This window comes from Microtus pennsylvanicus, chromosome 6 (assembly GCF_037038515.1).
Source record: "Microtus pennsylvanicus isolate mMicPen1 chromosome 6, mMicPen1.hap1, whole genome shotgun sequence".
NCBI classification, from domain to species: domain Eukaryota; kingdom Metazoa; phylum Chordata; class Mammalia; order Rodentia; family Cricetidae; genus Microtus; species Microtus pennsylvanicus.
The window spans coordinates 10701338-10717192 of NC_134584.1; positions in this window are offsets into that span (position 1 = coordinate 10701338).

Consider the following 15855-nt stretch of genomic DNA (forward strand, 5'->3'; position numbering starts at 1 on the left):
TGCCCATGACACGTACATCCTGGAATGCTCTTCTTATTCTTTCTCTATCTGCTTCAGAGTTTCAGTTCTTCCCTTAAAGTCTTTGGTTCCTTTGGAGCTCATTTTTGTACAGAGTAAGAGGTGTTGGCCTAGTTTATTTCTTTGTCAGGTGGGTATCCTGCTTTCTCTGTACACTTCATTGAAGGGGCTGTCTTTTATCCTCTGTATGTTGGATTGTCACTGTAGGATAAAGTTCTTTATTCGATTCCATTGATCTACACATCTGGTTTTGTTCTAGCACAATGATGTTTTGTTATGAATCTGTAGTATGACTTGAACTCAGGCATGGAAAGTCCCCCAGAATTGTTCTTTTTGCTTAGGGCTGCTTCTATGAAATAAACGGGTCATTGAAAAAAAATCAAAAATTTCTATGATCAAATGAAAATGAAAGCACAACTTAATGGAACCTGTCAGATATAACCAAGACATTTCTAACAAGAAAGTTTATAATTATGAGAGTTGATATTAAGAACTCAGAGAGATCTCACATAAATAGCCTAGTGAAAAACTCCAGGTCTCAGAAAAAAAAAAAAAAGACAAGAACAGACCAAATATAAAATCAGCAACAATAAAGATGTCCCAGTAGCAGAAATAATAAGATGGGGTAGCAATTAATAATGGGACTAAAAGAACAACAGACAGAATCAACTTTTGAAAGCTGGAGTTTGTGTTTGTGTGTGTGTGTGTGTGTGTGTGTAAACAAGTATTACAAATATTTAGCCAAACTAACCAAAAGGAAAAGAAGATTCATATCAATAAAATTAGAAAAAAAAACACTGGAAATATCAAATCTCAGTGAAATCCAGAGGATCAGTAATGAGAACTCTGTAAATTTATGTTAAGAAAAAGACGTAAACAAGTTATTGCTTGTGACCTACAAAAAATAAATCAAGAAGTTATAAACAATTGAGGGGACTCATAACAACCATGAGATATAAATGACAATAACAACTCTCCACATAAAGAAAGCCCAAAACCTGACAAATAGCCAAATTCTACTAACCTTTAAAAGATAATTAAACCCAATGCTTCTCAAATTGTTCCACATAACACAAGGAGGGGGTTCACTTTAAATACATTCTGTGAGGCCAGAGTCACCCTGTCTCCATAACTAGACGAGGAAACAACAAAAGACAACAACAGACCAATTGTGTTCATGGTCACAGACACAGTTCTCAATAAAATTCTTATAAATTATATTCAACCACACACTGAGATCATACACCATGACCACATTGGTTTTATCTCAGAGATGCAATGCTGGTTCTACATACACAAATGCCAATGTGTAACATAAGGCAGAACTAGGCTAGAGGACTTAAACCATATGATCATCTCAACAGAGTTGGCAAAGGTCTATAATGAAGTTTCATATGCCTTCCTAATAAAAGCATGAAGAAATCGGGAATGGAAGATGTGTATCTTATCACAATACATTCTACATACAGAAAACCTGTAGCCAACAGTATCTTCATGCAGAAAAGCTAGAAGCATCTAATAGTCAGAAGTGGAACAATAGTGATCACTGCCACCACACTTATTCAAATACTCAATTACAGCAGTAAGATGAGAGAAAGAAAAATTTTTAAAAAGATACAAACATGAAAGGAAGAAGTCAACACATCCTTATGCACAGAGACATAGACTTACACTTAAAACACACAAAGGACCTCAGCAGGCAAAAGCACTAGGTCTGCTAAACTGTTACATCAGTGTAGCAGAATGCAGATCCATCTTACAAAGATCAGCAGCTTTCCAATATACCAAAATACAAACTAGTTGAGAAAGAAAATAGGGGATGGAAATCCCATTCACATTATAATCAAAAACCTAGGGGAAAAAAACATAACTAAGAAAATGATAAACCTATAATAAAAATTTTATCTCAATAAAGAAACACCATTGAAGAAGACACTGGATGATGAAAAACCTCCACATCTATAAACTGGTAGAAATAACACCGTGAAAGTGGCTGTTAACCAGAGCGACCTACAGATACAGTGCAGTCCTCATTAAGATCCCAGCGACATTCTTCACAAAGCTAAAAAACACCCTGCAATTCATTTGGAAGAACAAAATACCCTGAGCCATCCTTAGCAGAAAGCAATGCTCAAGCTGTCACATACCTGGCCTCCAATAATTACTGGAGCACTAGCGGCTAAGCATCAGCATCGTGTAGGAACAGACACGTGGACCACCGAAACAGCACAGAGGACCTGGAAACCTGCACTTACAGTTATAGCTGCCTAATATTTGACAAAAAAATTGGAAAACATACACTGGATAAGTGGTGCTGGAAAACTGGATAGGAGAACGAACTAACCTGGGTCTGGTGGCCCAAGCCTAAGGTTCCAGCTGCTGAAAAGAATGAGGTCAGAGAATTGTGAGCCCAAGACCTGCCTGGGCTACACAGAGAGTGCAGGCCTGTCTGAACAACTTGGTGAGAACTACCTTTTTTGAAACGTTTGAAGTTGAAAGAAAATAAGGAGAGCTCCATAGTAAAGCTTATCGTGTGCAAGGTCCTGGGTTCAACTCCCAGTAGCACACAGAACAAAAGGAAAAAGAGGGCACAGGGTGAAATTAGATTCATATCACTCTGCATTTTAAAAAAGCAACTCAAAACTGACCAAAGACTCTTATATAGGATCTGAAACTTTAGAGAAAATCGTACAGAAAACAGTTCCTTCAAGGCACAGGCAGTGGTAAGGTCTTCATGACCATCGGAAAGGGGGAAGCTAGAATGGACTGAAAGCTAAAGAATGTTCAGAGTGGGGGAAATGGTCTCCACCCGGGAAGACAGCACCAGTTGGGTGTTCAGAGTGGAGGAAATGGTCTCCATCAGAGAAGACAACACCAGTTGGTTATCTGATACCAAATGGTCAGCCTGAAACACATAAACAAGTAACACTCTACAGACTATGCAGGTTGTGTTTATATATTTAGGAATATATAGAGAGAAACTGTGTGTATAACATATACATATAAATGTCTAGTGTATATCTATATATCAGATATCACATATATATGTAAACATTTAAAGAAAAAGAGGCCAGAAGCCATGAGTTTGAGATGGGGGCGTACCTATGAGAGGGGTTGGGGGGAAGAATAAGAAAGGGACAAATGCTGCTATTGTATTTTAATTTCAAAAAACACTTTAAAAGAACATCAGCAGCACAGAAAATTATCTCCAGAATTGACAGAGGTGATTGTATGGGATGGACGAGCTCTACACCGCCAATGACAGCAAAGTAAAAAGACCGCCCACAGAGTGGGAGGAAGTCTTTGAAACCTACGTCTGACAGGGTAATAGTATCCACAATCTATATTTTTTAAACTTCAAAAATAAAATACAAAACAATTCACCAATGAACCAAAGAGCTAATGAATTAAATTGACAAGAGGATAACAAGTATTTGAAAAGGGGTTTGACTTCCTTAGCAACCAGGAAAATTTCAAACCTGCTTTGAAATCCTAGTAATAAATAGCTATCATTTAGAAAACCAGCAACAGGCTTGGCCAAGGATGGGGGCAAGAAGAACCCATATACACTTTTATCTTTGTTTAAAATGTTTTATTTTTTAAATTTTCTTACAACATATTTTGGCCATATTCATTCCCTGCCCCCAGCTCCTTCCAGATCCCATCTGCCTCCTCTCCTGCATAGACCCCTGAGCCGTAAAGAGATGGCGTTGATGAAGACTCCCATGTAGAGCAGCCCCTCTCACTCCCTGCACACTGTCCAGCTATGAGCCTCTGCGTTAGTTACCATCACCTGCAGAAGCCTGTCTGACGATGACTCAGCAATGAACTGACTGATGGGCATAGCAATATGATACGAGGACTCATTCACTGCTGTGCTCACTTGGAAGAATAGCTGCAGTAGTTTTCCCCTGGGGCCCATGACCTATGTAGTCCCACGCTCTTTCTTTGTCTCATTGCCAGTGTCAGGCTCCATCTCATGGCATGGGCCTTAAATCCCACCAAGAGGTGGCTGGTTACTCCCGTAAGATTTATCACTGCACAAAACTCAACTCCAAATAGATCAAAGACCTCAACAAAAGACTTGATACACTCACTTGGACAGAACAGAAAGTAGAGAATAGGCTTGAACTCGTTGGCACAGGGAAGGATTTTCTGAACAGGGCACTAATAGCATAGCATTAAGACCAATAATTAGTAAGTGTGACCTCATAAACCTAAAAAAACTTCTGTATAGCGAAGGGCACCATGATTCAAGAAAAGAGTCAGCATACAGAATGGGGGGAAATTACTAATTCTTGAATATACAAAGAACTAAAAAGAACTAAACATCAAGGAGACAGATAACCCGAGCAAAAAGTGGAGTGGAAAACTAAACAGAGTTCCCAAAAGAAACACAAATAGCTAATAAACACCTAATAAAGTTCCATATCCTGAGCTATCAGGGAACTAATCAAAACTACTCTGAAATTCCAACTTACCCAGTCAGAATGGCCAAGATCAATAAAATAAAATGGCAGTGCATGTTGGAAGGAAACTTATCACATGCTGGAAGAACATGGTGAGCTTATCACATGCTAGAAGAACACGGAGAACTTATCATATACTGGAAGAACACAGAGAACTTATCACAAGCTGGAAGGACTCAAGGAACTCATCCGTTACTGGTGAGAGTATAAGCTGGTACAGCCACCACAGAAATCAGCGTGAAGGTTCCACAAAAGGCTGAAAATAGATCTGACACAGATCCAGCTACACTGCTCTTGGGCATATGCCCACAGGACTCTACACTTACTATAGAGCACAACACCTGTCTGCGCTCTGTGGGCTACCATACAGCTCGCGAGCTTCGGGCAAGGTCGAAACATGCAAAGACTCACAGAGATACAGAGAGACAGGGACACAGACCTCTAGTCATTGGTAAGAAGCCTCTTATTCAATGCCACCCTGGAGGCTTTATATACCCAACAGTCAGGTGGGCCAACAGGTGAAAACCTTATCCTCTGATCCTCAAGGCCAAGGCAAGACGTGCTCGTGAAGCAGAGCTGGTAAACAACTCTGACACAGCTTTCAGTAACTCAAATCAGAAGGAAAGTAAAGATCTCTAGCAGGGAAGAGCAGCTGGAGGCCAGGACTCCAAATGGTCCCAACAGCTTACTACAGAAACACCTGCTCATCTGTGTTCATTGCTGTTCTAGCCTTAGCAATCAGAAATTAGAAATAGCCTAGATGTCGCCATCAATGATGAATGGGTAATAAATTCCATTTCCACTGTGGAAGATTATTCAGCGTTAGAGAAAAATGAAATTTGCAGGTAAATGAGTGGAGCTAGAAGAAACAACCACCCTCACTTCTAGTAGGGATGTAAAATGTGCAGTTACTGTGGAAATCAATCAGTATGGAAGTTTTTCATAAAACAAAAAATATCCACCATCGGACCCAACTATACCACTCTTGTGCATGTCCTAAAGACCTCTGAGATACTTGCACAACCACGACTCTTGATGAACTACTCACAATAGCCATGAGATGGGACTGACGTAGATGTCCATGAACAGATGGATGGGTAAAATTCAGTGTGTGTGTGTGTGTAATATATATATATGACATTTTGAGAAAAACAGATGAAACTAGAGATGATCATGCTAAATTAAATAAGCTAGAACCAAAAGGTATCATATTTTATCTTTCTTGTGTATATGAGATAAAAATTTTAATTCCTCAGTGTGTGTGTGTGTGTGTGAGATGGAAGGAGACGTAAGAGAGGAGGGAGTGTTGGGGAATATTGTTTTAAGGTGTGTTGCTTTTGTTTATGCTGCATTTGTCTAATACTGTAAAGCTGTGATTCCTTGCTTGTCTAAAACACCTGATGGTCTAATAAGGAGCTGAATGGCCAATAGCGAGGCAGGAGCAAGGACAGGTGGAGAAATAGAAGAAATAGAAGGAGAAATCTGATAAAAAGAAGAGCCAGAGAACGAGGAGAGGAGGACACCAGGGCCAGCTACACAACAAGCCACAGGGAAAGAAGTAAAGAAAGGTATAGAGAGGACGATAAAAGCCCAGAGGGGAAAGGTAGATGGGTTCATTTAAGATAAGAAGAGCTGGCTAGAAGCAAACCAAGCTAAGGGCAGGCATTCATAAGTAAGAATAAACTTCTGTGTGTGATTTATTTGGGAGCTGGGTCATGGGCTCCTCAAAACATTAAAAGAGTAAAACATCATACAACAGAGGGAGATGACCAAAGAGAGAAGGGAACAAGATGGCAATGGTAAATATTTCACAAAAGCAAAAGAGGGGCCAGCAATAAAGGGTATAGAGAGAATACTCTTTGTCTTTTCAAAATAAACATGGATGTTTCTGAAATCCTGATTTTCTTTTCTCTGAGTCTATGCCCCACAATAGTGCGACATTTTCTCTTCTTTGAGAAACTGCCACCGGCTCTTACAATCATACGTGTTTGCTCCTGAGGTCTGATATGTCCCCACCATTGGCTCATCCTGCACCTGGTACATTTACCCTGTGTTGCCCTTACTGCAGCGGGACAGGTGACTAAGGGTGGCTTCAGCACCTCCCTGACTCCTACATACTAAGTTCCTGAGACAGGCGCTGTGTCTACCTTTGCTTTCTATTCTGAAGTCGCGCATGGTACAGTATTTGCAGGGATTCACTACCTCGTTGTTGGGCAGAAATATGAACAAAAATCTGAGAGATGAGCTCACTGTGCCACGGAACCTCTCATGAACCTGGAAGGTTAGTCACAAATAATAAAAATGTGGCTTATTCTTGTGGGGGAGAATACTTTAAGCAAATATGAGCCAAATATATTTTTCTCTTTTGTTATCTTCTTCTCCCTTTAGGTAGCCATGATACAGAATCAGCATAGATGCCTATCAATGGGTGAATCAATAAGAAAGTGTGGCACCCATTCATATGTATGCCAGAGGCGAGAAAGGGAAATGAGAGTAGAAGACAGAGGATTGGTTACGAGAGGCAAATTTTGTGAGGAGCGGCTGTCTGTCAAAACGGCTCAGCGGATAGAGGTGCTGTATGCAGCCCTGAAGACCTGAGTTTGATTCCTGAATCCCACAAAGTAGAAGAGAACTCTCAAGAATTATCCTCTGGCCTTTATAAATACACTGTGACAAACACTGGGGCATGCACACACTTATACACATGTGTATGTGCACGCACACACACACATGCATGTACACATCCTTAATAAATAGTAAAGTTAGATGGGTGGAGCACATCCCAGTGTTCTGTGTATTATAATATTTCAAAATGTTTATAGAGTTTGGGATGCTCACAAAAGAAGCAATAAAGGATGGGCTGAATATATCAACTACCCTGATATATTAGCCAAAAATCATGCCGGGTCCATAAGTGTGTGTAATAGTAAGATGTTTATTTGGAAAAGGAGTAGGAAAGCCTGGGAAGTACATTCCATGAGAACTGAAGCCCACATGGGTGTCAGCTAATAGAGATACATGTGGAGCTGAAGTAGAATGATCCAGGCACCGGAAATACACAATGAGCCTTGCACTGGGACCTTTTGTTCAGAGAACCAGTGGAGCGAGAGTTCCAAGATGATGTGGGAGAGTGGGTGATGAAGCTGTAATGGTACCCTGGGGCCTGACTGGGATGCTGTAGATCATATCTGAAGGATCTGGGGAACAGCCGGGGAGGGGCTCAACGTGGGCTAAACACAACCGAGTGCATGTGAAGAGCAGGCTGCCAAGAGCTGGAGAGTGAATTTGGGGGGCCTATTGGATTGCTATCTCTGTCCATGTAAGTAAGATCTGACTGTTTCCGGGACCCAGGAGACGTGGCAGTGGAGAGAACTCTGCATGGAGGAGGGATCAAGAATGATGCTCCATTCTCCAGACTGAACAGCCTGGTGAGGCTTTGAGAAAGTAGGGAATAATGACAGAACCCATTAGATGACAGGAGGCAGGAAACATGGGAAACTGGGTAAGTATAGCTTCACTAGCGTAGTCTCAATCTCAATATTCTACTCTGATGTCTTTATAAACTCTCAAACATCTCCAAAGAGATCCATTGTTTTGATGACCAAACCCTATTTCCAGATTTCCCGCATCTCAAGAGTATCACCAACTTTTATCTTAATCAGATCAAGAGTATTTATTCCCAGAAATGAGACCGCCAAGTCTGCAAAGCACGCTCTTCAACTTGAAAGCTGAGATAAATTAATGTTCTGAATCTTAGATTCCCCTGTCAACTTCAGCATAAGGACCATAACAAACACAAAGAGATTTCTTCATCTTCTTCTTATTTAAACAAGGAAACCCTTTGGAAACCTTATCCTGGAAACTGAATTCCAACCTGGTAAAGATAACCTCCCTCTGAGACGAGCGTGGCCGCCACCACTGCACTCAGCATTCTAAATTCAACCTTGATTAAATAATGGGAAACACTTGGATAGAATGAGCCCATACAGACGTCAACAACCAAAGAACTTTTGTCCTTGGTCCCTCCTGCCACATGGCAAGCCTCCCTCCCACACAGTGATTAGTTCAGTGTGGCTCCAACCTATAGCCACGGTCCCACAGAAACACTTTAATCCCCGCTCAATGTAGCCAGAAAAGGACAGAGCATGCTAAAATGGTTACTAACCAATTTACATAATCAAAAGGAATTGTACTGTATTGGCCAAAATATTAGTCATGGGATTAGAATCTATCCTCCCCTGAACACGCTAATCCTCCTACAGATAGCTCAAAGTAATCAGGTTAGTTTCACAGTAAATTTTAGTAAACCCATCACTCTTGTAAAGGAATTTCAGAAAAGGAAAGATCAAAGAGTTCCTCAAACCCTTCATGCAGATGAAACACTAGGCAGAATAAATGTCTTACAAAGCACTTACATAATTGATTTAAGCTAAAATACCCTAATAGAGATACATTTGCCCTTGCAAATGGATTTGTACTATAAAGCCTTCCACCATGGAATTGTCTCAGTGCCGGGTTTTGAAGAACATGACAGCATCAATACAGGCATAGGGAAACAGCTCTTCAAGCAGCGTTTGTAAAAGCTCTATTGAGACGTGCTATTGAAGCCCATGATGAGCAGACAGCATGGCTGAGTGCAGCTCCCTTCTGGGCAGCCGCAGAGACCTGACGAGCAGAATCAGCTGGTACTTTTCCAGGCACCTATACAGCTTTGATGTCTTCTCGTCCAGTCCACCTTGGGAAACCCAGCTTTGCCTTACACGTGTTATGTCACAAAGCCACAGCCATAGTTCCTTTCTTTACTTGAAAAAGTTCTGGGAAACCCAGGGATGTTCCATTGGTTTTCACACAGATTCAAGCTCTCATTGGAATCCCTCCACACTGTCCTAGGTCTTTCTTGTATGTTGATCAAGTCACTGCCCAGTTCAGACTCATGGCATAAAAAGATGTTAGCAAGTGTGCCTTTCTATCTATCCAAGTTACTAATTTAAAAATCATACAGAAGGGTACAAACCTCAGACAGAATACGTGGCAGCATAAATGTTCCAATTGTTCCCAATAAGCATCTGTGTATTTATCCTACGGACCCCCAAAGGCCTACCTGAAGGAGAACATGCACCCAAACTCAGGATTTGGAGCCTTTCGGTGACCGACAGGAAGAGAACAATATTCCTGGTGTCACCTCATCCAACATATGTCCCCAGGATGCTGCCTTTCTGCCACTTACCCAATACAGGTCAACCCCTCTACATGAAAGCCTATAATAAAAGATAACAAATGCTTATTGGGGATCACTCACAATAGAAAGCCACTACGTTCCTCTTCTCTGTGGGTACTGGGAGCTGTGAACCAAACTTTGACCACCAACCAAGCGAAAAGGAAAAGAGGCGAGTACATTTCCTGTCTGTGCTTACAGTTCCTCAGACCAAGCCCTAATGGGCTGGTATCTAAAAGGCTATTGGCTGAATTAATTCCCACAACAATATGTAGTTATACATCACTTAACAACAGCAATAGCCAAAAGCAAATCAAGCCAGGTGTGGTGAAATAAGCATTAAATCTTAGCATCTAGGAAGCAGAGGCAGGGGAATTTCTGAGTTCAAGGTCAGCCAGGGTCTCATACTGAGACCCTGTTTACAAAAAGAAATAAGAAAAAAAGCTAAATAAAAATAGCCACAAAATAACAATGAAAACAATAGCAATGCTCTCGGGACTTGAGGGTATCAAAGTATTGTGCCCAGTCTGTTGGTGGAGGCCGCTCGTTCATTCCTGGCTGCCCAGACCTGAAATGATCACACAGAAACTGTGTTAATTACAATACTGTTTGGCCTACTAGCTTATGCATATTTCTAGCTAGTTCTTATATCTTACATTAACCTATTTCTATTATTCTGTGTATTACCACGAGACTGGTGGTTTACCGGCAAGGTTCCAGCTGGCAGTTCACATCTTTCTCCTCCAGGGCTACATGGCATCTCTCTGACTCTGCCTACTCACTGGATATATTTTTTCCAGCCTGGCTATATTCTGTTAAGCCATTAGATGAAAGCAGCTTCTTTATTAACCAATGACAATAACACATATTCATAGCATACAGAGGGGAATACCCCATCACCAATCCAAGTCAGAGTATCACTAGGTGGTACCATCTTAGAGAACCACCACTGTCTATGGTGGCTACTTTTGACCCAGATGTTATAATATGATATATGATCCCTGTCTGCCATTTAGTTGTTTCTTTAGATAACCCTAGTACAAAATTGTTTAATATTTCACACAATATCCACAGCTCCTCAAACTGACCATTAATAATGTCCTAACAACCCCTCAGCTCCCTTTGAGTGAGTTGTGTCCACAACTCATTAGACTTCTTTATTCTTTCATACATTTCCACTTTAATGTTTGTACTTGAAATCTTGAATGGATGAAATACAGGTATTTTGACTCTATAATACCAGCTCTCCACTGCTCAGAAGATAACCACTGAGTCACATGTGATAGGTACCGATATTCCTCCTTGCAGACATCCTGAGAACATGGGGGAACTGTGAGTCAGGCTCATTGATAAAAGCATTACAGCCTGGACTCAAGTGTCCCTTGGTACAAACAGGGAGGGGGGAGAGGGAGGGAGAGAGGGGAGAGGGAGGGAGAGAGGGGAGAGGGAGGGAGAGAGAGAGGAGAGAGGGGAGAGGGGAGAGGGAGAGAGATGAAGAGGGAGGGGGAAGGGAGGAGGAGGGAGGGAGAGGGAGAGAAACAGAGGGAGGGAGAGAAACAGAGGGAGGGAGAGAGAACTTGCAATGAGCAAGATGACCTTGTATTGAAAGCCCTTGTGTGGAAGAGAATACACGGACCATGTTATAAGTAGGCAACTCCCTTCTTTTATAAGAGTGGCTGCGGTCATGACATCTCTTCACAGCAATAGAAACCCTAAGATAGAAGTTGGTACAGGGACTGGGGTATCATTGTGATGGGCCTTAGAAAAAGCTATTGATGTTTCTGAGGTTAAAACTTGAAACTTAGGATACATTCTACTATATAAAGTTTCCTACCATATCAAGCAAATTCCACTGCTGCAGTGTTTATAGTGTATCATGAGCCATACTATGTACGCTTCCCTGGCATTTCATGAGCCACTGTAGATAGCACTCTTGATCACTCGCTGGTGAAGTCCCTATCGTGTCCCACCACTGTGGGGACTCTTGAGGCTCTCTATAGGAATTAAACTTCTAAGAAGACAGTACTTACAACCCACAATCTACTTAGGACAAGGACGGTAAAATGGCTTTGCTAAGAAACACGAAGTGATGTCACTAGTGCACTGCTCCCTCTTCAGGGTCAATGACAGAGGTATGATGATGAATGGCACCATTGTAGGTCATGTGACCTTCCTGAAATACAGCCCAGCCAGCTAACATTTCAGATGTTCCTTTCTTCCATTCAGTGACATGGAAGTAACAACTGGAACTTTCATTTGCCTGGAAGGTTTCTATCAAGATCAATACTTTGTAAAATTTGGCCCTTGACATTTGGGCAAATGGAGGGCCCTGTTTGAAATGGGGCCTTAAGATTTCTGGACCACTGGGACTTCAAAGGGAGGAGACACCAGATGTCTTATTTATTTGGGGGAAAGGGTCTGAGAATGTCCATTTGGTTCCACAGATACAGACCTAGCACCTGTCCATCGCTGACATGGAAAATCAAGGTGAGCAATAAAATGAGATGGTGATGAAGTCACAAGCACAAGACAGTTTAGCCAACAATGAGCCTAATGTGTGGCAAGACTACAAAGGAACCAAAGAGTTCTTGTTATCTAATATTTTACTCCATCTTTTATGTTTGTGTGTTTTTAGACACATAAACACTATTGTGTTCTAATTGCCTACAATACTAATGTAGTAACTCATGAACTGGTTTATAGCCTGGGTGTGCAGCAAGGCTATGGGGCAGATTTGTGTGAGTTCACACTATGCTGTCTGTACAGTGATAAAATTGTCTGGTGGTGTAAAACTCACAAAGTCTCCACATCATTTCAACCGTGTGTGCCTATATATCATTGATTGTGAACTGCAGCTTTGTTAGCTTTTGGTTGAACAGGGATAGGAAGAACAAAGAAAAGAAATGACTTTTGGTTTGGTGTAAATTTTATAAAGAGTATCACTGTGGATATATGCCAATGCTTTGTAGTAGCTCATGGTACCTGTACCCTCAGGGTAGACACAAAGATATTTGGCTTAAAAGCCAAGTAGACTGAGGACAAACTGTCCTGCATAATTAACCTGTTCATGGATAGAATCTTCACGAACAGGTTCTAGGCTTTAAAGACTGCCCTGATGATGAAAACTGTTTCATTCTGGCTTGATTGTCCTTAAAACCCCTAGATTGAACAGTGAGCAGTGTACCTAGAAATGAGTATACATTTCCAAAATCCGTCCCTTCCAGAAGAAGCAGCCCTGGAAACAGAAGATGCAATCCCTAGAGGTGGACCTTCAACTGGTAAACAGATGGGGCCTATCTCAAGTTTCTTTCATCTTGTAGTAGTGGGACTTGGAATGGTTTTCATGTAATAGGCAAGAGGAGTGGTCCTCCCCTGGAAACCGCACCTCCTAATGACAGACACTACACAGGATGGTTGAGCTCCCATCTTTCGATCCACAGCATTCTCCAGAACCTCGGCAATATTGGAGCCTGACGCCAGCCTACTAGGAACTCTGTAGTTTCTTGTACTTGGGACTAGAGAGACAACATGTGTCAGGAATGCCCCCTCTCATGAGACCGGTGTTATGTCCACCCAGAAGATCTCATGAGGTCAACAGGAGCCATAGAGAAGTGATGAGAAAATAAGAGACAAATGGCACAAAGAGTTCAAATACCAGGAAATCCTCAAAACACCCCAGGGTCTATTTGAAGAGTCAAGCACCTACCGGGAAAAACTGGAAGTCCTACTGCTTTTCAGATAAAGGAAATATTGCTTCAATTTACAGCCGCACACTGAAGAGAGCTGGACACTATAGTTCCCACTTTTGAAGCACTTTTTTCCTATGAAGATGCGTGATTGCAGTTTTCATCCAAGGTAACTGCTAAATTGTAGAAGAATGGAGCCATCACTGCCCCCTTGCAAGCTGTCAGGTGTAGACTATATACTTCACTCTCAGGATGAGAACCTGGCAAGTGTAACACTAGATGACGAGGTGCCAACAACAGGGACAACTTTTCTGTCACCTTTCACCAATCTTACCCACTTGAATGTGGTGTAAGGGGTGTGTGTGTGTGTGTTCTTATGTTGACAGGTGTACAATTTATATTGAAAAGAGTCTAGGATAAAATATACTGTTAGAAAACTGTAACCTTTTGGCAGTTATATGTAAAATAATGAAAAATTACTTCTGTCAAGATGTTTAAAGCCTTAATTTAATTTACAAAAACTTAATGAACAAGTAGAAAAACCACATAAACACTTGGAATTATTACCAAGCACATGGTGTACTTATCAACTTGTGCAGAAGACCAGTTCCCTGGAAACAGCTCATTAAAGTTGAGAACTGGACTTTCAACCCATCGTTATTTCTGGAGAGCAATCCTAGGAGTCACTGACTAATTGGGCTAATTGGGCGATAAAAACGTAAACGTGCATCAAATCTTCCCCCTGCATATACATTAATTTCCTTTTATTTTTAGCCAGGAGGTTTTTTTTTTTAGAAACTAATTGTGTTGATTTATAGTTCCAAACAAATGAAAACTCCTAAGGGGGGGGGGCGACATTTATAAAGTGTAATTCATAAAGAAAACAAAGATACAAAAGGTCAAAGGTGCCATAAAACCTAAAATACTGGTTTCCTGACAACCTATTTTATGGTGATAAAGTCACTTAAAACTCACGAGAAATGCCACTTTGTTTACTCTGAAGAAGGAAGAACTGTACATCTCAAACAACTGTCAACAGGACAGAGAGCTTTCGGTATAAGGTAAGACAGTCCCCCAGCTGACAGATGGACTGTGCTTAACAACTTCTTTTGTGGTGATTAGAACTTGTTCCAGTTCACCAAAATTAACCCTAAATGTTTCAAGTATTTATTTGCCAAGACCCACAAACTGAGAGCAACAGAGTTGTAGTTCCCCACGGTGCTGGGAACTGTATCTACGTGTCTATGTGGTCAGCTACTGCCCAGGGCTACCCATGAACTCCTCCATGTCCCTTGGGATGGTGTTGACTGTTAATCATGGAAATTTCTTGGCATGCCTATGAGGGAACACCACTCTTAATGTGAGTAGTGCCGTTCTATGACCTGGGGTCCCAGACTGAAAAAAAAAAGGGAAAAGCAAGCTGAGCAACAGCGTTCATCCCTGTCTTCTTCCTGATGGGCACCATGTGACCAGCTGCCTCGTGTTTCTGCCTAACCATGATGGATTATACCCCCCAAACCGTGAGGCAAACCGTCCATCCCAAGTTTTATTCATAACACACTCTTCTACCAGCTCCCATTTTTTTTAGTAGTTTGGGGCAGTCAATATCTGTCTGCCTTCATCATCTACCTAGTCTTCTCCAGTGTGGATCTGATTGGTGTCTAAATGGCCCTTTTTCATAAGCACACAAGTCACATGGAATCAGGAACCTTGCCCCAACTCCAGTGTGATGTAATATTAAACTTAGCTAATCTTATCTGCAATGACCTTATTGATGACCACTTCTGTCTGAGATTGGGCAATGGCTTCAACACAGGAACTCTGAGGTACATTACCCAGTGCACATATTTCTGGGCACTTGATTAAGATACCCTTAAGCAGCATCACCAAAGACTGCCTCCCTCAGAGGAACCAATCTAAGCCTGGGGTCATTGGGGCTTTCACATTGGGATGGGGGAAGGAAGGAAGGATTGGACCCTCAGCATCATCAAAGTGTGAGCCCTTCTTCTGTGTAACCTAAAGCAAAGGCTGGGACATGGTACTGAAGACTAAGGTACCTGCTGGCACCTGCAGCACAGGTTCTCAGACCTGGACCAAGTCAGGCTTTCTTGGAAGATGGAGTGTGTGAGAGATGGCCGTGTCACAACCGTGAGTTTTTAGATGGACTTCACATTTCTTTCCTTTTTGGGGGGCGGAGGGATAAGGAAAATAGTGCCTTTATTCACTGAGCCATCTCCCTGGTATTCACTAAACATTTCATACACTGTAAATTAAAGTATACTTACATCACTCTTCCCTCTCCCGTTGTATCCAGTTCCCCTCCCTTTAACTTCTTCCACACTCCACCTCATCCTCAAATTGATAGCCTTTCATGGCAGTTTGAATGTAATTGTCCCCCATATGCTCACAGGGAATGGCACTATTGAAAAGCATGATGGCCTTGTTGAAGGACGTATGTCCCGGTAGA